Source organism: Heterodontus francisci, chromosome 4 (assembly GCF_036365525.1).
Source record: "Heterodontus francisci isolate sHetFra1 chromosome 4, sHetFra1.hap1, whole genome shotgun sequence".
NCBI classification, from domain to species: Eukaryota; Metazoa; Chordata; class Chondrichthyes; order Heterodontiformes; family Heterodontidae; genus Heterodontus; species Heterodontus francisci.
Window position 1 is genome coordinate 208,301,773 of NC_090374.1, and position 26,873 is coordinate 208,328,645.

Below are 26,873 nucleotides of genomic sequence, written 5' to 3' on the forward strand. Positions count from 1 at the left end.
CAGATATCTCCCTGAGAGACAGGGACTGAGAGACACCACTCAGTGTACAGATATCTCCCTGAGAGACAGGGACTGAGAGACACCAGTCAGTGTACAGATATCTCCCTGAGAGAGAGGGACTGTGAGACACCACTCAGTGTACATAAAGCTCCCTGAGAGACAGGGACTGAGAGACACCAGTCAGTGTGCAGATATCTCCCTGAGAGACACCACTCAGTGTACATAAAGCTCCCTGAGAGACAGGGACTGAGAGACACCAGTCAGTGCACAGGTATCTCCCTGAGAGAGAGGGACTGTGAGACACCAGTCAGTGTACATATATCTCCCTGAGAGAGAGGGACTGAGAGACACCACTCAATGTATAGATATCTCCCTGACAGACAGGGACTGAGAGACACCAGACAGTGTACAGATATCTCCCTGAGAGACAGGGGCTGTGAGACACCACTCAGTGTACAGATATCTCCCTGAGAGAGAGGGACTGAGAGACACCACTCAGTGTACAGATACCTCCCTGAGAGAGAGGGACTGAGAGACACCACTCAGTGCACAGATATCTCCCTGAGAGACAGGGACTGAGAGACACCAGTCAGAGTACAGATATCTCCCTGAGAGAGAGGGACTGAGAGACACAATTCAGTGTACAGATATCTCCCTGAGAGACAGGAACTGAGAGACACCACTCAGTGTACAGATATCTCCCTGAGAGAGAGGGACTGAGAGACACCACTCAGTGTACAGATATCTCCCTGAGAGACAAGGACTGAGAGACACCAGTCAGTGTACATATATCTCCCTGAGAGACAGGGACTGAGAGACACCACTCAGTGCACAGATACCTCCCTGTGAGAGGGACTGAGAGACACCAGTCAGTGTACATATATCTCCCTGAGAGACAGGGACTGAGAGACACCACTCAGTGTACAGATATCTCCCTGAGAGAGAGGGACTGAGAGACACTAGTCAGCGTACAGATATCTCCCTGAGAGAGAGGGACTGAGAGACACCAGTCAGTGTACAGATATCTCCCTGAGAGACAGGGACTGAGAGACACCACTCAGTGTATAGATATCTCCCTGAGAGACAGGGACTGAGAGACACCACTCAGTGTACAGATATCTCCCTGAGAGAGAGGGACTGTGAGACACCACTCAGTGTACATAAAGCTCCCTGAGAGACAGGGACTGAGAGACACCAGTCAGTGTACAGATATCTCCCTGAGAGACACCACTCAGTGTACATAAAGCTCCCTGAGAGACAGGGACTGAGAGACACCAGTCAGTGTACAGGTATCTCCCTGAGAGAGAGGGACTGTGAGACACCAGTCAGTGTACAGATATCTCCCTGAGAGAGAGGGACTGAGAGACACCACTCAGTGTATAGATATCTCCCTGAGAGAGAGGGACTGAGAGACACCAGACAGTGTACAGATATCTCCCTGAGAGACAGGGGCTGTGAGACACCACTCAGTGTACAGATATCTCCCTGAGAGAGAGGGACTGAGAGACACCAGTCAGTGTCCAGATATCTCCCTGAGAGAGAGGGACTGAGAGACACCAGTCAGTGTACATATATCTCCCTGAGAGACAGGGACTGAGAGACACCAGTCAGTGTACAGATATCTCCCTGAGAGAGAGGGACTGAGAGACACCACTCAGTGTACAGATATCTCCCTGAGAGAGAGGGACTGAGAGACACCAGTCAGTGTACAGATATCTCCCTGAGAGAGAGGGACTGAGAGACACCACTCAGTGTACAGATATCTCCCTCAGAGACAGGGACTGAGAGACACCAGTCAGAGTACAGATATCTCCCTGAGAGAGAGGGACTGAGAGACACCACTCAGTGTATAGATATCTCCCTGACAGACAGGGACTGAGAGACACCAGTCAGTGTACAGATATCTCCCTGAGAGACAGGGGCTGTGAGACACCAGTCAGTGTACAGATATCTCCCTGAGAGACAGGGACTGAGAGACACCACTCAGTGTATAGATATCTCCCTGAGAGACAGGGACTGAGAGACACCAGTCAGTGTACAGATATCTCCCTGAGAGAGAGGGACTGAGAGACACCACTCAGTGTACAGATATCTCCCTGAGAGACAGGGACTGAGAGACACCAGTCAGTGTACAGATATCTCCCTGAGAGAGAGGGACTGTGAGACACCACTCAGTGTACATAAAGCTCCCTGAGAGACAGGGACTGAGAGACACCAGTCAGTGTACAGGTATCTCCCTGAGAGACACCACTCAGTGTACATAACGCTCCCTGAGAGACAGGGACTGAGAGACACCAGTCAGTGTACAGGTATCTCCCTGAGAGAGAGGGACTGTGAGACACCAGTCAGTGTACAGATATCTCCCTGAGAGAGAGGGACTGAGAGACACCACTCAGTGTATAGATATCTTCCTGAGAGAGAGGGACTGAGAGACACCAGACAGTGTACAGATATCTCCCTGAGAGACAGGGGCTGTGAGACACCACTCAGTGTACAGATATCTCCCTGAGAGAGAGGGACTGAGAGACACCAGTCAGTGTCCTTATATCTCCCTGAGAGAGAGGGACTGAGAGACACCAGTCAGTGTACATATATCTCCCTGAGAGACAGGGACTGAGAGACACCACTCAGTGTACAGATATCTCCCTGAGAGAGAGGGACTGAGAGACACCACTCAGTGTACAGATATCTCCCTGAGAGAGAGGGACTGAGAGACACCAGTCAGTGTACAGATATCTCCCTGAGAGAGAGGGACTGAGAGACACCAGTCAGTGTACAGATATCTCCCTGAGAGAGAGGACTGTGAGACACCACTCAGTGTACAGATATCTCCCTGAGAGACAGGGACTGAGAGACACCACTCAGTGTACAGATATCTCCCTGAGAGACAGGGACTGTGAGACACCACTCAGTGCACAGATATCTCCCTGAGAGAGAGGGGCTGAGAGACACCAGTCAGTGTACAGATATCTCCCTGAGAGAGAGGGACTGAGAGACACCACTCAGTGTACAGATATCTCCCTGAGAGACACCACTCAGTGTACATAAAGCTCACTGAGAGACATGGACTGAGAGACACCAGTCAGTGTACAGATATCTCCCTGAGAGACAGGGACTGAGAGACACCAGTCAGTGTACAGATATCTCCCTGAGAGACAGGGACTGAGAGACACCAGTCAGTGTACAGATATCTCCCTGAGAGACAGGGACTGAGAGACACCAGTCAGTGTACAGATATCTCCCTGAGAGACAGGGACTGAGAGACACCACTCAGTGTACAGATATCTCCCTGAGAGACAGGGACTGAGAGACACCAGTCAGTGTACAGATATCTCCCTGAGAGAGAGGGACTGTGAGACACCACTCAGTGTACATAAAGCTCCCTGAGAGACAGGGACTGAGAGACACCAGTCAGTGTACAGATATCTCCCTGAGAGACACCACTCAGTGTACATAAAGCTCCCTGAGAGACAGGGACTGAGAGACACAAGTCAGTGCACAGGTATCTCCCTGAGAGAGAGGGACTGTGAGACACCAGTCAGTGTACATATATCTCCCTGAGAGAGAGGGACTGAGAGACACCACTCAATGTATAGATATCTCCCTGACAGACAGGGACTGAAAGACACCAGACAGTGTACAGATATCTCCCTGAGAGACAGGGGCTGTGAGACACCACTCAGTGTACAGATATCTCCCTGAGAGAGAGGGACTGAGAGACACCACTCAGTGTACAGATACCTCCCTGAGAGAGAGGGACTGAGAGACACCACTCAGTGCACAGATATCTCCCTGAGAGAGAGGGACTGAGAGACACCAGTCAGAGTACAGATATCTCCCTGAGAGAGAGGGACTGAGAGACACAATTCAGTGTACAGATATCTCCCTGAGAGACAGGAACTGAGAGACACCACTCAGTGTACAGATATCTCCCTGAGAGAGAGGGACTGAGAGACACCACTCAGTGTACATATATCTCCCTGAGAGACAGGGACTGAGAGACACCACTCAGTGCACAGATACCTCCCTGTGAGAGGGACTGAGAGACACCAGTCAGTGTACATATATCTCCCTGAGAGACAGGGACTGAGAGACACCACTCAGTGTACAGATATCTCCCTGAGAGAGAGGGACTGAGAGACACTAGTCAGCGTACAGATATCTCCCTGAGAGAGAGGGACTGAGAGACACCAGTCAGTGTACAGATATCTCCCTGAGAGACAGGGACTGAGAGACACCACTCAGTGTATAGATATCTCCCTGAGAGACAGGGACTGAGAGACACCACTCAGTGTACAGATATCTCCCTGAGAGAGAGGGACTGTGAGACACCACTCAGTGTACATAAAGCTCCCTGAGAGACAGGGACTGAGAGACACCAGTCAGTGTACAGATATCTCCCTGAGAGACACCACTCAGTGTACATAAAGCTCCCTGAGAGACAGGGACTGAGAGACACCAGTCAGTGTACAGGTATCTCCCTGAGAGAGAGGGACTGTGAGACACCAGTCAGTGTACAGATATCTCCCTGAGAGAGAGGGACTGAGAGACACCACTCAGTGTATAGATATCTCCCTGAGAGAGAGGGACTGAGAGACACCAGACAGTGTACAGATATCTCCCTGAGAGACAGGGGCTGTGAGACACCACTCAGTGTACAGATATCTCCCTGAGAGAGAGGGACTGAGAGACACCAGTCAGTGTCCAGATATCTCCCTGAGAGAGAGGGACTGAGAGACACCAGTCAGTGTACATATATCTCCCTGAGAGACAGGGACTGAGAGACACCAGTCAGTGTACAGATATCTCCCTGAGAGAGAGGGACTGAGAGACACCAGTCAGTGTACAGATATCTCCCTGAGAGAGAGGGACTGAGAGACACCAGTCAGTGTACAGATATCTCCCTGAGAGAGAGGGACTGAGAGACACCACTCAGTGTACAGATATCTCCCTCAGAGACAGGGACTGAGAGACACCAGTCAGAGTACAGATATCTCCCTGAGAGAGAGGGACTGAGAGACACCACTCAGTGTATAGATATCTCCCTGACAGACAGGGACTGAGAGACACCAGTCAGTGTACAGATATCTCCCTGAGAGACAGGGGCTGTGAGACACCAGTCAGTGTACAGATATCTCCCTGAGAGACAGGGACTGAGAGACACCACTCAGTGTATAGATATCTCCCTGAGAGACAGGGACTGAGAGACACCAGTCAGTGTACAGATATCTCCCTGAGAGAGAGGGACTGAGAGACACCACTCAGTGTACAGATATCTCCCTGAGAGACAGGGACTGAGAGACACCAGTCAGTGTACAGATATCTCCCTGAGATAGAGGGACTGTGAGACACCACTCAGTGTACATAAAGCTCCCTGAGAGACAGGGACTGAGAGACACCAGTCAGTGTACAGATATCTCCCTGAGAGACACCACTCAGTGTACATAACGCTCCCTGAGAGACAGGGACTGAGAGACACCAGTCAGTGTACAGGTATCTCCCTGAGAGAGAGGGACTGTGAGACACCAGTCAGTGTACAGATATCTCCCTGAGAGAGAGGGACTGAGAGACACCACTCAGTGTATAGATATCTTCCTGAGAGAGAGGGACTGAGAGACACCAGACAGTGTACAGATATCTCCCTGAGAGACAGGGGCTGTGAGACACCACTCAGTGTACAGATATCTCCCTGAGAGAGAGGGACTGAGAGACACCAGTCAGTGTCCAGATATCCCCCTGAGAGAGAGGGACTGAGAGACACCAGTCAGTGTACATATATCTCCCTGAGAGACAGGGACTGAGAGACACCACTCAGTGTACAGATATCTCCCTGAGAGAGAGGGACTGAGAGACACCACTCAGTGTACAGATATCTCCCTGAGAGAGAGGGACTGAGAGACACCAGTCAGTGTACAGATATCTCCCTGAGAGAGAGGGACTGAGAGACACCACTCAGTGTACAGATATCTCCCTCAGAGACAGGGACTGAGAGACACCAGTCAGAGTACAGATATCTCCCTGAGAGAGAGGGACTGAGAGACACCACTCAGTGTACAGATATCTCCCTGAGAGAGAGGGACTGTGAGACACCACTCAGTGCACAGATATCTCCCTGAGAGAGAGGGGCTGAGAGACACCAGTCAGTGTACAGATATCTCCCTGAGAGAGAGGGACTGAGAGACACCACTCAGTGTATAGATATCTCCCTGACAGACATGGACTGAGAGACACCAGTCAGTGTACAGATATCTCCCTGAGAGACAGGGGCTTTGAGACACCAGTCAGTGTACAGATATCTCCCTGAGAGCGAGGGACTGAGAGACACCAGTCAGTGTACAGATATCTCCCTGAGAGAGAGGGACTGAGAGACACCAGTCAGTGTACAAATATCTCCCTGAGAGACAGGGACTGAGAGACACCACTCAGTGTACAGATACCTCCCTGAGAGAGAGGGACTGAGAGACACCACTCAGTGTACAGATATCTCCCTGAGAGAGAGGGACTGTGAGACACCACTCAGTGCACAGATATCTCCCTGAGAGAGAGGGGCTGAGAGACACCAGTCAGTGTACAGATATCTCCCTGAGAGAGAGGGACTGAGAGACACCACTCAGTGTACAGATATCTCCCTGAGAGACACCACTCAGTGTACATAAAGCTCACTGAGAGACAGGGACTGAGAGACACCAGTCAGTGTACAGATATCTCCCTGAGAGACAGGGACTGAGAGACACCAGTCAGTGTACAGATATCTCCCTGAGAGACAGGGACTGAGAGACACCAGTCAGTGTACAGATATCTCCCTGAGAGACAGGGACTGAGAGACACCAGTCAGTGTACAGATATCTCCCTGAGAGACAGGGACTGAGAGACACCACTCAGTGTACAGATATCTCCCTGAGAGACAGGGACTGAGCGACACCAGTCAGTGTACAGATATCTCCCTGAGAGAGAGGGACTGTGAGACACCACTCAGTGTACATAAAGCTCCCTGAGAGACAGGGACTGAGAGACACCAGTCAGTGTACAGATATCTCCCTGAGAGACACCACTCAGTGTACATAAAGCTCCCTGAGAGACAGGGACTGAGAGACACCACTCAGTGCACAGGTATCTCCCTGAGAGAGAGGGACTGTGAGACACCAGTCAGTGTACATATATCTCCCTGAGAGAGAGGGACTGAGAGACACCACTCAATGTATAGATATCTCCCTGACAGACAGGGACTGAGAGACACCAGACAGTGTACAGATATCTCCCTGAGAGACAGGGGCTGTGAGACACCACTCAGTGTACAGATATCTCCCTGAAAGAGAGGGACTGAGAGACACCACTCAGTGTACCGATACCTCCCTGAGAGAGAGGGACTGAGAGACACCAGTCAGTGTACAGATATCTCCCTGAGAGAGAGGGACTGAGAGACACCACTCAGTGCACAGATATCTCCCTGAGAGACAGGGACTGAGAGACACCAGTCAGAGTACAGATATCTCCCTGAGAGAGAGGGACTGAGAGACACCATTCAGTGTACAGATATCTCCCTGAGAGACAGGAACTGAGAGACACCACTCAGTGTACAGATATCTCCCTGAGAGAGAGGGACTGAGAGACACCACTCAGTGTACAGATATCTCCCTGAGAGACAAGGACTGAGAGACACCAGTCAGTGTACATATATCTCCCTGAGAGACAGGGACTGAGAGACACCACTCAGTGCACAGATACCTCCCTGTGAGAGGGACTGAGAGACACCAGTCAGTGTACATATATCTCCCTGAGAGACAGGGACTGAGAGACACCACTCAGTGTACAGATATCTCCCTGAGAGAGAGGGACTGAGAGACACCACTCTGTGCACAGATATCTCCCTGAGAGAGAGGGACTGAGAGACACTAGTCAGCGTACAGATATCTCCCTGAGAGAGAGGGACTGAGAGACACCAGTCAGTGTACAGATATCTCCCTGAGAGACAGGGACTGAGAGACACCACTCAGTGTATAGATATCTCCCTGAGAGAGAGGGACTGAGAGACACCAGTCAGTGTACAGATATCTCCCTGAGAGAGAGGGACTGTGAGACACCACTCAGTGTACATAAAGCTCCCTGAGAGACAGGGACTGAGAGACACCAGTCAGTGTACAGATATCTCCCTGAGAGACACCACTCAGTGTACATAAAGCTCCCTGAGAGACAGGGACTGAGAGACACCAGTCAGTGTACAGGTATCTCCCTGAGAGAGAGGGACTGTGAGACACCAGTCAGTGTACAGATATCTCCCTGAGAGAGAGGGACTGAGAGACACCACTCAGTGTATAGATATCTCCCTGAGAGAGAGGGACTGAGAGACACCAGACAGTGTACAGATATCTCCCTGAGAGACAGGGGCTGTGAGACACCACTCAGTGTACAGATATCTCCCTGAGAGAGAGGGACTGAGAGACACCAGTCAGTGTCCAGATATCTCCCTGAGAGAGAGGGACTGAGAGACACCAGTCAGTGTACATATATCTCCCTGAGAGACAGGGACTGAGAGACACCACTCAGTGTACAGATATCTCCCTGAGAGAGAGGGACTGAGAGAAACCACTCAGTGTACAGATATCTCCCTGAGAGAGAGGGACTGAGAGACACCAGTCAGTGTACAGATATCTCCCTGAGAGAGAGGGACTGAGAGACACCAGTCAGAGTACAGATATCTCCCTCAGAGACAGGGACTGAGAGACACCAGTCAGAGTACAGATATCTCCCTGAGAGAGAGGGACTGAGAGACACTACTCAGTGTACAGATATCTCCCTGAGAGAGAGGGACTGTGAGACACCACTCAGTGCACAGATATCTCCCTGAGAGAGAGGGGCTGAGAGACACCAGTCAGTGTACAGATATCTCCCTGAGAGAGAGGGACTGAGAGACACCACTCAGTGTATAGATATCTCCCTGACAGACAGGGACTGAGAGACACCAGTCAGTGTACAGATATCTCCCTGAGAGACAGGGGCTGTGAGACACCAGTCAGTGTACAGATATCTCCCTGAGAGCGAGGGACTGAGAGACACCAGTCAGTGTACAGATATCTCCCTGAGAGAGAGGGACTGAGAGACACCAGTCAGTGTACAAATATCTCCCTGAGAGACAGGGACTGAGAGACACCACTCAGTGTACAGCTACCTCCCTGAGAGAGAGGGACTGAGAGACACCACTCAGTGTACAGATATCTCCCTGAGAGAGAGGGAATGAGAGACACCAGTCAGTGTACAGATATCTCACTGAGAGAGAGGGACTGAGAGACACCACTCAGTGTACAGATACCTCCCTCAGAGACAGGGACTGAGAGACACCAGTCAGAGTACAGATATCTCCCTGAGAGAGAGGGACTGAGAGACACCACTCAGTGTACAGATATCTCCCTGAGAGAGAGGGACTGTGAGACACCACTCAGTGCACAGATATCTCCCTGAGAGAGAGGGGCTGAGAGACACCAGTCAGTGTACAGATATCTCCCTGAGAGAGAGGGACTGAGAGACACCACTCAGTGTACAGATATCTCCCTGAGAGACACCACTCAGTGTACATAAAGCTCACTGAGAGACAGGGACTGAGAGACACCAGTCAGTGTACAGATATCTCCCTGAGAGACAGGGACTGAGAGACACCACTCAGTGTACAGATACCTCCCTTAGAGAGAGGGACTGAGAGACACCAGTCAGTGTACAGATATCTCCCTGAGAGAGAGGGACTGAGAGACACCACTCAGTGTACAGATATCTCCCTGAGAGACAGGTACTGAGATACACCAGTCAGAGTACAGATATCTCCCTGAGAGAGAGGGACTGAGAGACACCAATCACTGTACAGATATCTCCCTGAGAGACAGGGACTGAGAGACACCAGTCAGTGCGCATATATCTCCCTGAGAGACAGGGACTGAGAGACACCACTCAGTGTACAGATACCTCCCTGAGAGAGAGGGACTGAGAGACACCAGTCAGTGTACATATATCTCCCTGAGAGAGAGAGGGACTGAGAGACACCACTCAGTGTTTAGATATCTCCCTGACAGACAGGGACTGAGAGACACCAGTCAGTGTACAGATATCTCCCTGAGAGACAGGGGCTGTGAGACACCAGTCAGTGTACAGATATCTCCCTGAGAGACAGGGACTGAGAGACACCAGTCAGTGTACAGATATCTCCCTGAGAGAGACGGACTGAGAGACACCACTCAGTGTATAGATATCTCCCTGACAGACAGGGACTGAGAGACACCAGTCAGTGTACAGATACCTCCCTGAGAGAGAACGACTGAGGGACACCAGTCAGTGTACATATATCTCCCTGAGAGACAGGGACTGAGAGACACCAGTCAGTGTACAGATACCTCCCTGAGAGAGAACGACTGAGGGACACCAGTCAGTGTACATATATCTCCCTGAGAGACAGGGACTGAGAGACACCACTCAGTGTACAGATATCTCCTTGAGAGAGGGGGACTGAGAGACACCACTCAGTGTACAGATATCTCCCTGAGAGACAGGGACTGAGAGACACCAGTCAGTGTACAGATATCTCCCTGAGAGAGAGGGACTGAGAGACACCACTCAGTGTACAGATATCTCCCTGAGAGACAGGGACTGAGAGATACCAGTCAGTGTACAGATATCTCCCTGAGAGAGAGGGACTGAGAGACACCACTCAGTGTACATAAAGCTCCCTGAGAGACAGGGACTGAGAGACACCAGTCAGTGTACAGATATCTCCCTGAGAGACACCACTCAGTGTACATAAAGCTCCCTGAGAGACAGGGACTGAGAGACACCAGTCAGTGTACAGATATCTCCCTGAGAGAGAGGGACTGTGAGACACCAGTCAGTGTACAGATATCTCCCTGAGAGAGAGGGACTGAGTGACACCACTCAGTGTATAGATATTTCCCTGACAGACAGGGACTGAGAGACACCAGACAGAGTACAGATATCTCCCTGAGAGAGAGGGACTGAGAGACACCACTCAGTGTACAGATATCTCCCTGAGAGAGAGGGACTGAGAGACACCAGTCAGTGTACAGATATCTCCCTGAGAGAGAGGGACTGAGAGACACCACTCAGTGTACAGATATCTCCCTCAGAGACAGGGACTGAGAGACACCAGTCAGAGTACAGATATCTCCCTGAGAGAGAGGGACTGAGAGACACCACTCAGTGTACAGATATCTCCCTGAGAGACAGGGACTGAGAGACACCAGTCAGTGTACATATATCTCCCTGAGAGACAGGGACTGAGAGACACCACTCAGTGTACAGATACCTCCCTGAGAGAGAGGGACTGAGAGACAGCAGTCAGTGTACATATATCTCCCTGAGAGAGTGGGACTGAGAGACACCAGTCAGTGTACAGATATCTCCCTGAGAGAGAGGGACTGAGAGACACCAGTCAGTGTACATATATCTCCCTGAGAGAGAGGGACTGAGAGACACCAGTCAGTGTACAGATATCTCCCTGAGAGAGAGGGACTGAGAGACACCACTCAGTGTCTAGATATCTCCCTGACAGACAGGGACTGAGAGACACCAGTCAGTGTACAGATATCTCCCTGAGAGACAGGGGCTGTGAGACACCAGTCAGTGTACAGATATCTCCCTGAGAGAGAGGGACTGAGAGACACCAGTCAGTGTACAAATATCTCCCTGAGAGACAGGGACTGAGAGACACCACTCAGTGTACAGATACCTCCCTGAGAGAGAGGGACTGAGAGACACCAGTCATTGTACAGATATCTCCCTGAGAGAGAGGGACTGAGAGACACCAGTCAGTGTACAGATATCTCCCTGAGAGAGAGGGACTGAGAGACACCACTCAGTGTACAGATATCTCCCTCAGAGACAGGGACTGAGAGACACCAGTCAGAGTACAGATATCTCCCTGAGAGAGAGGGACTGTGAGACACCACTCAGTGCACAGATATCTCCCTGAGAGAGAGGGGCTGAGAGACACCAGTCAGTGTACAGATATCTCCCTGAGAGAGAGGGACTGAGAGACACCACTCAGTGTACAGATATCTCCCTGAGAGACACCACTCAGTGTACATAAAGCTCACTGAGAGACAGGGACTGAGAGACACCAGTCAGTGTACAGATATCTCCCTGAGAGACAGGGACTGAGAGACACCACTCAGTGTACAGATACCTCCCTTAGAGAGAGGGACTGAGAGACACCAGTCAGTGTACGGATATCTCCCTGAGAGAGAGGGACTGAGAGACACCACTCAGTGTATAGATATCTCCCTGACAGACAGGGACTGAGAGACACCAGTCAGTGTACAGATATCTCCCTGAGAGACAGGGGCTGTGAGACACCAGTCAGTGTAAAGATATCTCCCTGAGAGACAGGGACTGAGAGACACCAGTCAGTGTACAGATATCTCCCTGAGAGAGACGGACTGAGGGACACCAGTCAGTGTACATATATCTCCCTGAGAGACAGGGACTGAGAGACACCACTCAGTGTACAGATATCTCCTTGAGAGAGAGGGACTGAGAGACACCACTCAGTGTACAGATATCTCCCTGAGAGACAGGGACTGAGAGACACCAGTCAGTGTACAGATATCTCCCTGAGAGAGGGACTGAGAGACACCACTCAGTGTACAGATATCTCCCTGAGAGACAGGGACTGAGAGACACCAGTCAGTGTACAGATATCTCCCTGAGAGAGAGGGACTGAGAGACACCACTCAGTGTACATAAAGCTCCCTGAGAGACAGGGACTGAGAGACACCAGTCAGTGTACAGATATCTCCCTGAGAGACACCACTCAGTGTACATAAAGCTCCCTGAGAGACAGGGTCTGAGAGACTCCAGTCAGTGTACAGATATCTCCCTGAGAGAGAGGGACTGTGAGACACCAGTCAGTGTACAGATATCTCCCTGAGAGAGAGGGACTGAGTGACACCACTCAGTGTATAGATATTTCCCTGACAGACAGGGACTGAGAGACACCAGACAAAGTACAGATATCTCCCTGAGAGAGAGGGACTGAGAGACACCACTCAGTGTACAGATATCTCCCTGAGAGAGAGGGACTGAGAGACACCAGTCAGTGTACAGATATCTCCCTGAGAGAGTGGGACTGAGAGACACCAGTCAGTGTACAGATATCTCCCTGAGAGACAGGGACTGAGAGACACCACTCAGTGTATAGATATCTCCCTGAGAGACAGGGACTGAGAGACACCAGTCAGTGTACAGATATCTCACTGAGAGAGAGGGACTGAGAGACACCACTCAGTGCACAGATATCTCCCTGAGAGACAGGGACTGAGAGACACCAGTCAGAGTACAGATATCTCCCTGAGAGAGAGGGACTGAGAGACACCACTCACTGTACAGATATCTCCCTGAGAGACAGGGACTGAGAGACGCCACTCATTGCACAGATATCTCCCTGAGAGAGAGGGACTGAGAGACACCACTCAGTGTGCAGATATCTCCCTGAGAGACAGGGACTGAGAGACACCAGTCAGTGTACAGATACCTCCCTGAGAGAGAGGGACTGAGAGACACCAGTCAGTGTACATATATCTCCCTGAGAGACAGGGACTGAGAGACACCAGTCAGTGTACAGATATCTCCCTGAGAGAGAGGGACTGAGAGACACCACTCAGTGTACAGATATCTCCCTGAGAGAGAGGGACTGAGAGACACTAGTCAGCGTACAGATATCTCCCTGAGAGAGAGGGACTGAGAGACACCAGTCAGTGTACAGATATCTCCCTGAGAGACAGGGACTGAGAGACACCACTCAGTGTATAGATATCTCCCTGACAGACAGGGACTGAGAGACACCAGTCGGTGTACAGATATCTCCCTGAGAGACAGGGGCTGTGAGACACCAGTCAGTGTACAGATATCTCCCTGAGAGAGACGGACTGAGAGACACCACTCAGTGTATAGATATCTCCCTGACAGACAGGGACTGAGAGACACCAGTCAGTGTACAGATACCTCCCTGAGAGAGAACGACTGAGGGACACCAGTCAGTGTACATATATCTCCCTGAGAGACAGGGACTGAGAGACACCACTCAGTGTACAGATATCTCCTTGAGAGAGAGGGACTGAGAGACACCACTCAGTGTACAGATATCTCCCTGAGAGACAGGGACTGAGAGACACCAGTCAGTGTACAGATATCTCCCTGAGAGAGAGGGACTGAGAGACACCAGTCAGTGTACAGATATCTCCCTGAGAGACAGGGACTGAGAGACACCAGTCAGTGTACAGATATCTCCCTGAGAGAGAGGGACTGAGAGGCACCACTCAGTGTACATAAAGCTCCCTGAGAGACAGGGACTGAGAGACACCAGTCAGTGTACAGATATCTCCCTGAGAGACACCACTCAGTGTACATAAAGCTCCCTGAGAGACAGGGTCTGAGAGACTCCAGTCAGTGTACAGATATCTCCCTGAGAGAGAGGGACTGTGAGACACCAGTCAGTGTACAGATATCTCCCTGAGAGAGAGGGACTGAGTGACACCACTCAGTGTATAGATATTTCCCTGACAGACAGGGACTGAGAGACACCAGACAGAGTACAGATATCTCCCTGAGAGAGAGGGACTGAGAGACACCACTCAGTGTACAGATATCTCCCTGAGAGAGAGGGACTGAGAGACACCAGTCAGTGTACAGATGTCTCCCTGAGAGAGAGGGACTGAGAGACACCACTCAGTGTACAGATATCTCCCTGAGAGAGAGGGACTGAGAGACACCAGTCAGTGTACAAATATCTCCCTGAGAGACAGGGACTGAGAGACACCACTCAGTGTACAGATACCTCCCTGAGAGAGAGGGACTGAGAGACACCACTCAGTGTACAGATATCTCCCTGAGAGAGAGGGACTGAGAGACACCAGTCAGTGTACAGATATCTCCCTGAGAGAGAGGGACTGAGAGACACCACTCAGTGTACAGATATCTCCCTCAGAGACAGGGACTGAGAGACACCAGTCAGAGTACAGATATCTCCCTGAGAGAGAGGGACTGAGAGACACCACTCAGTGTACAGATATCTCCCTGAGAGAGAGGGACTGTGAGACACCACTCAGTGCACAGATATCTCCCTGAGAGAGAGGGGCTGAGAGACACCAGTCAGTGTACAGATATCTCCCTGAGAGAGAGGGACTGAGAGACACCACTCAGTGTACAGATATCTCCCTGAGAGACACCACTCAGTGTACATAAAGCTCACTGAGAGACAGGGACTGAGGGACACCAGTCAGTGTACAGATATCTCCCTGAGAGACAGGGACTGAGAGACACCACTCAGTGTACAGATACCTCCCTTAGAGAGAGGGACTGAGAGACACCAGTCAGTGTACAGATATCTCCCTGAGAGAGAGGGACTGAGAGACACCACTCAGTGTACAGATATCTCCCTGAGAGACAGGGACTGAGAGACACCAGTCAGTGTACAGATATCTCCCTGAGAGACAGGGGCTGTGAGACACCAGTCAGTGTACAGATATCTCCCTGAGAGACAGGGACTGAGAGACACCAGTCAGTGTACAGATATCTCCCTGAGAGAGACGGACTGAGAGACACCACTCAGTGTATAGATATCTCCCTGACAGACAGGGACTGAGAGACACCAGTCAGTGTACAGATACCTCCCTGAGAGAGAACGACTGAGAGACACCAGTCAGTGTACATATATCTCCCTGAGAGACAGGGACTGAGAGACACCACTCAGTGTACAGATATCTCCTTGAGAGAGAGGGACTGAGAGACACCACTCAGTGTACAGATATCTCCCTGAGAGACAGGGACTGAGAGACACCAGTCAGTGTACAGATATCTCCCTGAGAGAGAGGGACTGAGAGACACCACTCAGTGTACAGATATCTCCCTGAGAGACAGGGACTGAGAGACACCAGTCAGTGTACAGATATCTCCCTGAGAGAGAGGGACTGAGAGACACCACTCAGTGTACATAAAGCTCCCTGAGAGACAGGGACTGAGAGACACCAGTCAGTGTACAGATATCTCCCTGAGAGACACCACTCAGTGTACATAAAGCTCCCTGAGAGACAGGGACTGAGAGACACCAGTCAGTGTACAGATATCTCCCTGAGAGAGAGGGACTGTGAGACACCAGTCAGTGTACAGATATCTCCCTGAGAGAGAGGGACTGAGTGACACCACTCAGTGTATAGATATTTCCCTGACAGACAGGGACTGAGAGACACCAGACAGAGTACAGATATCTCCCTGAGAGAGAGGGACTGAGAGACACCACTCAGTGTACAGATATCTCCCTGAGAGAGAGGGACTGAGAGACACCAGTCAGTGTACAGATATCTCCCTGAGAGAGAGGGACTGAGAGACACCACTCAGTGTACAGATATCTCCCTGAGAGAGAGGGACTGAGAGACACCAGTCAGTGTACAAATATCTCCCTGAGAGACAGGGACTGAGAGACACCACTCAGTGTACAGATACCTCCCTGAGAGAGAGGGACTGAGAGACACCACTCAGTGTACAGATATCTCCCTGAGAGAGAGGGACTGAGAGACACCAGTCAGTGTACAGATATCTCCCTGAGAGAGAGGGACTGAGAGACACCACTCAGTGTACAGATATCTCCCTCAGAGACAGGGACTGAGAGACACCAGTCAGAGTACAGATATCTCCCTGAGAGAGAGGGACTGAGAGACACCACTCAGTGTACAGATATCTCCCTGAGAGAGAGGGACTGTGAGACACCACTCAGTGCACAGATATCTCCCTGAGAGAGAGGGGCTGAGAGACACCAGTCAGTGTACAGATATCTCCCTGAGAGAGAGGGACTGAGAGACACCACTCAGTGTACAGATATCTCCCTGAGAGACACCACTCAGTGTACATAAAGCTCACTGAGAGACAGGGACTGAGGGACACCAGTCAGTGTACAGATATCTCCCTGAGAGACAGGGACTGAGAGACACCACTCAGTGTACAGATACCTCCCTTAGAGAGAGGGACTGAGAGACACCAGTCAGTGTACAGATATCTCCCTGAGAGAGAGGGACTGAGAGACACCACTCAGTGTACAGATATCTCCCTGAGAGACAGGGACTGAGAGACACCAGTCAGTGTACAGATATCTCCCTGAGAGACAGGGGCTGTGAGACACCAGTCAGTGTACAGATATCTCCCTGAGAGACAGGGACTGAGAGACACCAGTCAGTGTACAGATATCTCCCTGAGAGAGACGGACTGAGAGACACCACTCAGTGTATAGATATCTCCCTGACAGACAGGGACTGAGAGACACCAGTCAGTGTACAGATACCTCCCTGAGAGAGAACGACTGAGAGACACCAGTCAGTGTACATATATCTCCCTGAGAGACAGGGACTGAGAGACACCACTCAGTGTACAGATATCTCCTTGAGAGAGAGGGACTGAGAGACACCACTCAGTGTACAGATATCTCCCTGAGAGACAGGGACTGAGAGACACCAGTCAGTGTACAGATATCTCCCTGAGAGAGAGGGACTGAGAGACACCACTCAGTGTACAGATATCTCCCTGAGAGACAGGGACTGAGAGACACCAGTCAGTGTACAGATATCTCCCTGAGAGAGAGGGACTGAGAGACACCACTCAGTGTACATAAAGCTCCCTGAGAGACAGGGACTGAGAGACACCAGTCAGTGTACAGATATCTCCCTGAGAGACACCACTCAGTGTACATAAAGCTCCCTGAGAGACAGGGACTGAGAGACACCAGTCAGTGTACAGATATCTCCCTGAGAGAGAGGGACTGTGAGACACCAGTCAGTGTACAGATATCTCCCTGAGAGAGAGGGACTGAGTGACACCACTCAGTGTATAGATATTTCCCTGACAGACAGGGACTGAGAGACACCAGACAGAGTACAGATATCTCCCTGAGAGAGAGGGACTGAGAGACACCACTCAGTGTACAGATATCTCCCTGAGAGAGAGGGACTGAGAGACACCAGTCAGTGTACAGATATCTCCCTGAGAGAGAGGGACTGAGAGACACCACTCAGTGTACAGATATCTCCCTCAGAGACAGGTACTGAGAGACACCAGTCAGAGTACAGATATCTCCCTGAGAGACAGGGACTGAGAGACACCACTCAGTGTACAGATATCTCCCTGAGAGACAGGGACTGAGAGACACCAGTCAGTGTACATATATCTCCCTGAGAGACAGGGACTGAGAGACACCACTCAGTGTACAGATACCTCCCTGAGAGAGAGGGACTGAGAGACACCAGTCAGTGTACATATATCTCCCTGAGAGAGTGGGACTGAGAGACACCAGTCAGTGTACAGATATCTCCCTGAGAGACAGGGACTGAGAGACACCAGTCAGTGTACATATATCTCCCTGAGAGACAGGAACTGAGAGACACCAGTCAGTGTACAGATATCTCCCTGAGAGAGACGGACTGAGGGACACCAGTCAGTGTACATATATCTCCCTGAGAGACAGGGACTGAGAGACACCACTCAGTGTACAGATATCTCCTTGAGAGAGAGGGACTGAGAGACACCACTCAGTGTACAGATATCTCCCTGAGAGACAGGGACTGAGAGACACCAGTCAGTGTACAGATATCTCCCTGAGAGAGGGACTGAGAGACACCACTCAGTGTACAGATATCTCCCTGAGAGACAGGGACTGAGAGACACCAGTCAGTGTACAGATATCTCCCTGAGAGAGAGGGACTGAGAGACACCACTCAGTGTACATAAAGCTCCCTGAGAGACAGGGACTGAGAGACACCAGTCAGTGTACAGATATCTCCCTGAGAGACACCACTCAGTGTACATAAAGCTCCCTGAGAGACAGGGTCTGAGAGACTCCAGTCAGTGTACAGATATCTCCCTGAGAGAGAGGGACTGTGAGACACCAGTCAGTGTACAGATATCTCCCTGAGAGAGAGGGACTGAGTGACACCACTCAGTGTATAGATATTTCCCTGACAGACAGGGACTGAGAGACACCAGACAAAGTACAGATATCTCCCTGAGAGAGAGGGACTGAGAGACACCACTCAGTGTACAGATATCTCCCTGAGAGAGAGGGACTGAGAGACACCAGTCAGTGTACAGATATCTCCCTGAGAGAGTGGGACTGAGAGACACCAGTCAGTGTACAGCTATCTCCCTGAGAGACAGGGACTGAGAGACACCACTCAGTGTATAGATATCTCCCTGAGAGACAGGGACTGAGAGACACCAGTCAGTGTACAGATATCTCACTGAGAGAGAGGGACTGAGAGACACCACTCAGTGCACAGATATCTCCCTGAGAGACAGGGACTGAGAGACACCAGTCAGAGTACAGATATCTCCCTGAGAGAGAGGGACTGAGAGACACCACTCACTGTACAGATATCTCCCTGAGAGACAGGGACTGAGAGACGCCACTCATTGCACAGATATCTCCCTGAGAGAGAGGGACTGAGAGACACCACTCAGTGTGCAGATATCTCACTGAGAGACAGGGACTGAGAGACACCAGTCAGTGTACAGATACCTCCCTGAGAGAGAGGGACTGAGAGACACCAGTCAGTGTACATATATCTCCCTGAGAGACAGGGACTGAGAGACACCAGTCAGTGTACAGATATCTCCCTGAGAGAGAGGGACTGAGAGACACCACTCAGTGTACAGATATCTCCCTGAGAGAGAGGGACTGAGAGACACTAGTCAGCGTACAGATATCTCCCTGAGAGAGAGGGACTGAGAGACACCAGTCAGTGTACAGATATCTCCCTGAGAGACAGGGACTGAGAGACACCACTCAGTGTATAGATATCTCCCTGACAGACAGGGACTGAGAGACACCAGTCAGTGTACAGATATCTCCCTGAGAGACAGGGGCTGTGAGACACCAGTCAGTGTACAGATATCTCCCTGAGAGAGACGGACTGAGAGACACCACTCAGTGTATAGATATCTCCCTGACAGACAGGGACTGGGAGACACCAGTCAGTGTACAGATACCTCCCTGAGAGAGAACGACTGAGGGACACCAGTCAGTGTACATATATCTCCCTGAGAGACAGGGACTGAGAGACACCACTCAGTGTACAGATATCTCCTTGAGAGAGAGGGACTGAGAGACACCACTCAGTGTACAGATATCTCCCTGAGAGACAGGGACTGAGAGACACCAGTCAGTGTACAGATATCTCCCTGAGAGAGAGGGACTGAGAGACACCAGTCAGTGTACAGATATCTCCCTGAGAGACAGGGACTGAGAGACACCAGTCAGTGTACAGATATCTCCCTGAGAGAGAGGGACTGAGAGACACCACTCAGTGTACATAAAGCTCCCTGAGAGACAGGGACTGAGAGACACCAGTCAGTGTACAGATATCTCCCTGAGAGACACCACTCAGTGTACATAAAGCTCCCTGAGAGACAGGGTCTTAGAGACTCCAGTCAGTGTACAGATATCTCCCTGAGAGAGAGGGACTGTGAGACACCAGTCAGTGTACAGATATCTCCCTGAGAGAGAGGGACTGAGTGACACCACTCAGTGTATAGATATTTCCCTGACAGACAGGGACTGAGAGACACCAGACAGAGTACAGATATCTCCCTGAGAGAGAGGGACTGAGAGACACCACTCAGTGTACAGATATCTCCCTGAGAGAGAGGGACTGAGAGACACCAGTCAGTGTACAGATATCTCCCTGAGAGAGAGGGACTGAGAGACACCAGTCAGTGTACAAATATCTCCCTGAGAGACAGGGACTGAGAGACACCACTCAGTGTACAGATACCTCCCTGAGAGAGAGGGACTGAGAGACACCACTCAGTGTACAGATATCTCCCTGAGAGAGAGGGACTGAGAGACACCAGTCAGTGTACAGATATCTCCCTGAGAGAGAGGGACTGAGAGACACCACTCAGTGTACAGATATCTCCCTCAGAGACAGGGACTGAGAGACACCAGTCAGAGTACAGATATCTCCCTGAGAGAGAGGGACTGAGAGACACCACTCAGTGTACAGATATCTCCCTGAGAGAGAGGGACTGTGAGACACCACTCAGTGCACAGATATCTCCCTGAGAGAGAGGGGCTGAGAGACACCAGTCAGTGTACAGATATCTCCCTGAGAGGGACTGAGAGACACCACTCAGTGTACAGATATCTCCCTGAGAGACACCACTCAGTGTACATAAAGCTCACTGAGAGACAGGGACTGAGGGACACCAGTCAGTGTACAGATATCTCCCTGAGAGACAGGGACTGAGAGACACCACTCAGTGTACAGATACCTCCCTTAGAGAGAGGGACTGAGAGACACCAGTCAGTGTACAGATATCTCCCTGAGAGAGAGGGACTGAGAGACACCACTCAGTGTACAGATATCTCCCTGAGAGACAGGGACTGAGAGACACCAGTCAGAGTACAGATATCTCCCTGAGAGAGAGGGACTGAGAGACACCAATCACTGTACAGATATCTCCCTGAGAGACAGGGACTGAGAGACACCAGTCAGTGCGCATATATCTCCCTGAGAGACTGGGACTGAGAGACACCACTCAGTGTACAGATACCTCCCTGAGAGAGAGGGACTGAGAGACACCAGTCAGTGTACATATATCTCCCTGAGAGAGAGGGACTGAGAGACACCAGTCAGTGTACGGATATCTCCCTGAGAGAGAGGGACTGAGAGACACCACTCAGTGTATAGATATCTCCCTGACAGACAGGGACTGAGAGACACCAGTCAGTGTACAGATATCTCCCTGAGAGACAGGGGCTGTGAGACACCAGTCAGTGTACAGATATCTCCCTGAGAGACAGGGACTGAGAGACACCAGTCAGTGTACAGATATCTCCCTGAGAGAGACGGACTGAGAGACACCACTCAGTGTATAGATATCTCCCTGACAGACAGGGACTGAGAGACACCAGTCAGTGTACAGATACCTCCCTGAGAGAGAACGACTGAGAGACACCAGTCAGTGTACATATATCTCCCTGAGAGACAGGGACTGAGAGACACCACTCAGTGTACAGCTATCTCCTTGAGAGAGAGGGACTGAGAGACACCACTCAGTGTACAGATATCTCCCTGAGAGACAGGGACTGAGAGACACCAGTCAGTGTACAGATATCTCCCTGAGAGAGAGGGACTGAGAGACACCACTCAGTGTACAGATATCTCCCTGAGAGACAGGGACTGAGAGACACCAGTCAGTGTACAGATATCTCCCTGAGAGAGAGGGACTGAGAGACACCACTCAGTGTACATAAAGCTCCCTGAGAGACAGGGACTGAGAGACACCAGTCAGTGTACAGATATCTCCCTGAGAGACACCACTCAGTGTACATAAAGCTCCCTGAGAGACAGGGACTGACAGACACCAGTCAGTGTACAGATATCTCCCTGAGAGAGAGGGACTGTGAGACACCAGTCAGTGTACAGATATCTCCCTGAGAGAGAGGGACTGAGTGACACCACTCAGTGTATAGATATTTCCCTGACAGACAGGGACTGAGAGACACCAGACAGAGTACAGATATCTCCCTGAGAGAGAGGGACTGAGAGACACCACTCAGTGTACAGATATCTCCCTGAGAGAGAGGGACTGAGAGACACCAGTCAGTGTACAGATATCTCCCTGAGAGAGAGGGACTGAGAGACACCACTCAGTGTACAGATATCTCCCTCAGAGACAGGTACTGAGAGACACCAGTCAGAGTACAGATATCTCCCTGAGAGACAGGGACTGAGAGACACCACTCAGTGTACAGATATCTCCCTGAGAGACAGGGACTGAGAGACACCAGTCAGTGTACATATATCTCCCTGAGAGACAGGGACTGAGAGACACCACTCAGTGTACAGATACCTCCCTGAGAGAGAGGGACTGAGAGACACCAGTCAGTGTACATATATCTCCCTGAGAGAGTGGGACTGAGAGACACCAGTCAGTGTACAGATATCTCCCTGAGAGAGAGGGACTGAGAGACACCACTCAGTGTATAGATATCTCCCTGACAGACAGGGACTGAGAGACACCAGTCAGTGTACAGATATCTCCCTGAGAGACAGGGGCTGTGAGACACCAGTCAGAGTACAGATATCTCCCTGAGAGAGAGGGACTGAGAGACACCAATCACTGTACAGATATCTCCCTGAGAGACAGGGACTGAGAGACACCAGTCAGTGCGCATATATCTCCCTGAGAGACAGGGACTGAGAGACACCACTCAGTGTACAGATACCTCCCTGAGAGAGAGGGATTGAGAGACACCAGTCAGTGTACATATATCTCCCTGAGAGAGAGGGACTGAGAGACACCAGTCAGTGTACAGATATCTCCCTGAGAGAGAGGGACTGAGAGACACCACTCAGTGTATAGATATCTCCCTGACAGACAGGGACTGAGAGACACCAGTCAGTGTACAGATATCTCCCTGAGAGACAGGGGCTGTGAGACACCAGTCAGTGTGCAGATATCTCCCTGAGAGCGAGGGACTGAGAGACACCAGTCAGTGTACAGATATCTCCCTGAGAGAGAGGGACTGAGAGACACCAGTCAGTGTACAAATATCTCCCTGAGAGACAGGGACTGAGAGACACCACTCAGTGTACAGATACTTCCCTGAGAGAGAGGGACTGAGAGACACCACTCAGTGTGCAGATATCTCCCTGAGAGAGAGGGACTGAGTGACACCAGTCAGTGTACAGATATCTCCCTGAGAGAGAGGGACTGAGAGACACCACTCAGTGTACAGATATCTCCCTCAGAGACAGGGACTGAGAGACACCAGTCAGAGTACAGATATCTCCCTGAGAGAGAGGGACTGAGAGACACCACTCAGTGTACAGATATCTCCCTGAGAGAGAGGGACTGTGAGACACCACTCAGTGCACAGATATCTCCCTGAGAGAGAGGGGCTGAGAGACACCAGTCAGTGTACAAATATCTCCCTGAGAGACAGGGACTGAGACACCACTCAGTGTACAGATACCTCCCTGAGAGAGAGGGACTGAGAGACACCACTCAGTGTACAGATATCTCCCTGAGAGAGAGGGACTGAGAGACACCAGTCAGTGTACAGATATCTCCCTGAGAGAGAGGGACTGAGAGACACCACTCAGTGTACAGATATCTCCCTGAGAGAGAGGGACTGTGAGACACCACTCAGTGCACAGATATCTCCCTGAGAGAGAGGGGCTGAGAGACACCAGTCAGTGTACAGATATCTCCCTGAGAGAGAGGGACTGAGAGACACCACTCAGTGTACAGATATCTCCCTGAGAGACACCACTCAGTGTACATAAAGCTCACTGAGAGACAGGGACTGAGAGACACCAGTCAGTGTACAGATATCTCCCTGAGAGACAGGGACTGAGAGACACCACTCAGTGTACAGATACCTCCCTTAGAGAGAGGGACTGAGAGACACCAGTCAGTGTACAGATATCTCCCTGAGAGAGAGGGACTGAGAGACACCACTCAGTGTACAGATATCTCCCTGAGAGACAGGGACTGAGAGACACCAGTCAGAGTACAGATATCTCCCTGAGAGAGAGGGACTGAGAGACACCAATCACTGTACAGATATCTCCCTGAGAGACAGGGACTGAGAGACACCAGTCAGTGCGCATACATCTCCCTGAGAGACAGGGACTGAGAGACACCACTCAGTGTACAGATACCTCCCTGAGAGAGAGGGACTGAGAGACACCAGTCAGTGTACATATATCTCCCTGAGAGAGAGGGACTGAGAGACACCAGTCAGTGTACGGATATCTCCCTGAGAGAGAGGGACTGAGAGACACCACTCAGTGTATAGATATCTCCCTGACAGACAGGGACTGAGAGACCCCAGTCAGTGTACAGATATCTCCCTGAGAGACAGGGGCTGTGAGACACCAGTCAGTGTACAGATATCTCCCTGAGAGACAGGGACTGAGAGACACCAGTCAGTGTACAGATATCTCCCTGAGAGAGACGGACTGAGAGACACCACTCAGTGTATAGATATCTCCCTGACAGACAGGGACTGAGAGACACCAGTCAGTGTACAGATACCTCCCTGAGAGAGAACGACTGAGAGACACCAGTCAGTGTACATATATCTCCCTGAGAGACAGGGACTGAGAGACACCACTCAGTGTACAGATATCTCCTTGAGAGAGAGGGACTGAGAGACACCACTCAGTGTACAGATATCTCCCTGAGAGACAGGGACTGAGAGACACCAGTCAGTGTACAGATATCTCCCTGAGAGAGAGGGACTGAGAGACACCACTCAGTGTACAGATATCTCCCTGAGAGACAGGGACTGAGAGACACCAGTCAGTGTACAGATATCTCCCTGAGAGAGAGGGACTGAGAGACACCACTCAGTGTACATAAAGCTCCCTGAGAGACAGGGACTGAGAGACACCAGTCAGTGTACAGATATCTCCCTGAGAGACACCACTCAGTGTACATAAAGCTCCCTGAGAGACAGGGACTGAGAGACACCAGTCAATGTACAGATATCTCCCTGAGAGAGAGGGACTGTGAGACACCAGTCAGTGTACAGATATCTCCCTGAGAGAGAGGGACAGAGTGACACCACTCAGTGTATAGATATTTCCCTGACAGACAGGGACTGAGAGACACCAGACAGAGTACAGATATCTCCCTGAGAGAGAGGGACTGAGAGACACCACTCAGTGTACAGATATCTCCCTGAGAGAGAGGGACTGAGAGACACCAGTCAGTGTACAGATATCTCCCTGAGAGAGAGGGACTGAGAGACACCACTCAGTGTACAGATATCTCCCTCAGAGACAGGGACTGAGAGACACCAGTCAGAGTACAGATATCTCCCTGAGAGAGAGGGACTGAGAGACACCACTCAGTGTACAGATATCTCCCTGAGAGACAGGGACTGAGAGACACCAGTCAGTGTACATATGTCTCCCTGAGAGACAGGGACTGAGAGACACCAGTCAGTGTACAGATACCTCCCTGAGAGAGAGGGACTGAGAGACACCAGTCAGTGTACATATATCTCCCTGAGAGAGTGGGACTGAGAGACAACAGTCAGTGTACAGATATCTCCCTGAGAGAGAGGGACTGAGAGACACCAGTCAGTGTACATATATCTCCCTGAGAGAGAGGGACTGAGAGACACCAGTCAGTGTACAGATATCTCCCTGAGAGAGAGGGACTGAGAGACACCAGTCAGTGTATAGATATCTCCCTGACAGACAGGGACTGAGAGACACCAGTCAGTGTACAGATATCTCCCTGAGAGAGAGGGACTGTGAGACACCAGTCAGTGTACAGATATCTCCCTGAGAGACAGGGACTGAGAGACACCACTCAGTGTATAGATATCTCCCTGACAGACAGGGACTGAGAGACACCAGTCAGTGTACAGATATCTCCCTGAGAGACAGGGGCTGTGAGACACCAGTCAGTGTACAGATATCTCCCTGAGAGACAGGGACTGAGAGACACCAGTCAGTGTACAGATATCTCCCTGAGAGAGACGGACTGAGAGACACCACTCAGTGTATAGATATCTCCCTGACAGACAGGGACTGAGAGACACCAGTCAGTGTACAGATACCTCCCTGAGAGAGAACGACTGAGAGACACCAGTCAGTGTACATATATCTCCCTGAGAGACAGGGACTGAGAGACACCACTCAGTGTACAGATATCTCCTTGAGAGAGAGGGACTGAGAGACACCACTCAGTGTACAGATATCTCCCTGAGAGACAGGGACTGAGAGACACCAGTCAGTGTACAGATATCTCCCTGAGAGAGAGGGACTGAGAGACACCACTCAGTGTACAGATATCTCCCTGAGAGACAGGGA